This window comes from Choloepus didactylus, chromosome 3, assembly GCF_015220235.1.
Source record: "Choloepus didactylus isolate mChoDid1 chromosome 3, mChoDid1.pri, whole genome shotgun sequence".
NCBI classification, from domain to species: Eukaryota; Metazoa; Chordata; class Mammalia; order Pilosa; family Megalonychidae; genus Choloepus; species Choloepus didactylus.
In genome coordinates, this window is record NC_051309.1 from 70,786,903 (window position 1) to 70,789,233 (window position 2,331).

Here is a 2,331-nt window from a genome sequence, read left to right on the forward strand (position 1 = left end):
TTCTTGACCAAAAGGGGGATGCAAAATGAAATGAAATAAAGCTTCAGTGGCTGAGAGGTTTCAAATGGAGTTGAGAGGTCATTCTGGTGAACATTCTTATGCACTATATAGAAAACACTTTTCAGGTTTTAATGTATTGAAATACCTAGAGTAAATACCTGAAACTACCAAACTCCAACCCAGTAGCCATGACTCTTGAAGATGATTATATAACAATGTAGATTACAAGGGGTGACAGTGTGATTGTGAAAACCTTGTGAATCATACTCCCTTTATCCAGTGTATGGATGGATGAATAGAAAAATGGGGACAAAAACTAAATGAAAAATAGGGTGGGATGGAGGGATGATTTGGGTGTTCTTTTTTATTTTTCTTTTTTATTCTTATTCTGAATCTTTCTGGTATAAGGAAAATGTTCAAAAATAGATTGGGGTGATGAATGCATAACTATATGATGGTACTGTGAACAGTTGAGTGTACATCATGGATGATTGTATGGTGTGTGACTATATCCCAATAACATTGAATTTTAAAAAAACACAGAAAAAAACTTTATTTACAGTTGAAAACTTACACACAGAAAATCTTGGATCTTGAGTCTGTGGAACTTCCAAGGTCTCTTGATCAAATGGAGAAGCAGCAGGCAGGCAAGCAAACCCAGGACCCAATCCAGATTATTTTACTGGATTTTTCAAGCCAAAATCAGTCTTTGTCTGGACTATATATCCCCATGCTGTGAGATCATCACAGGCAGCTTGGGCTTATTGTTGAGACCTGTGGGAGTATTCTCAATCTTTCTCATCACTAAAAGTCCATCAATGATTTTTCCAAACACTACATGCTTCCCATCCAGCCAATCACACTTAGAGCAAGTGATGAAGAACTAGCAGCCATTTGTACCTAGGACCACTGTTTGTCATGGAAAGTGGGCCTGGAGCTGAGTGTTGAAATGTGAAATTTTCATCCACAAATGGGCCTCAATAAATATTGGCAACTCCAGTACCATCTCCATTAATGAAATCTCCATGCTGAATCATGAAATCCTTTATGATCCTCTGGAAGGTGCTCCCTTTGTATCCTATTGAAACTCCATCTTTTCTGAATTCTCCTGTGCAGAACTGTAAAAAGTACTCAGACATTTTAGGCATAACATCTGCAAAGAGCTCAATCTTCATGCAACCAACTTCATGACTGCATTCTGGTATCAAAGAACACCACAGGGTTGACAGGGCTTGAATTTGCCACTGCCATGGCTCCAATCTGGAAGCAGATGCAGGAAGAATGGAATCCCTTTGAATCCCAGGTACAAAATTTAAAAAGATTCTAGCATCTATAACCATCTTTTTCTCGGTTCTTCACTCTTGATTTTTACCACTCTTCCCTGTTTCTCCAAACTCTCCACTTTCTAGCTCCTTCCCATTAGCATTTAACCACTATGCTGGTATTATGTCCCCCAAAATGCCATTATCTTTGATACAGTCTTGTGTGGCCAAGAAATGTATCGGTGTTGATTGGGTTGAAGACTTTTGATTGGATGTTTCCATGGAGATGTGATCACTCAACTCTAGGTGAGATCTTTCATTGGATGGTTTCCATGGAGGGGTGGCCCCACCCATTCAGCATGGGCCTTGACTAATTTACTGGAGCACTATATAAACTCAGACAGAAGGAGTAAGCTTGCTACAGCCAAGAGGGACAATTTGAAGAATGCACAGGAGCTGAAAGAGGAACTGCAGTTTACAGAGACATTTTGGAGTTGGACTTTGAAAGCAGACTTTTGCTCCAGAGAAGCTAAGAGAGGACAAACACCCCAAAAGCAACTGAGAGTGACACTTTGAAGAGAAGCTTCAGCCTAGAGAGGAATATCTTGGGAGAAATCCATTTTGAAACCAGAACTTGGAGCAGATGCCACCCATGTGCCTTGCCAGCTAACAGAGGTTTTCCAGACACCATTGGCCATCCTCCAGTGAAGGTACCCAATTGTTGATGCATTACCTTGGATACTTTATGGCCTTAAGACTGTAACTGTGTAACCAAATAAACCCCCTTTATAAAAGCTAACCCATTTCTGGTGTTTTGAATTCTGGCAGCATTAACAAACTAGAACAACCATGACCATGATTCTTCTATATTTTATAATTCCCCAGTCACTAAAACTATCCCTCACAGTTCCATCTAAAATAATTTCAATATGTTCAACAATGACTTACATGACACTAAATGCAATGAACTATGCCCGTTCTCTTTTTTTGTCAACTAACAGCACCTTTATAGAGGTAATCATTGTCTCCTTGCCATCTGTTGCCCCACATATTCCTGATTTTGCCTGAA

At 39.6% G+C, this 2,331-nt stretch overlaps 1 pseudogene; it reads right to left on the bottom strand.

The window, feature by feature from the left end:
• Positions 1 to 718: 718 nt before the first annotated feature.
• Positions 719 to 1,251, bottom strand: LOC119528641 (annotated as a pseudogene).
• Between the last annotated feature and the right edge of the window lie 1,080 nt (positions 1,252 to 2,331).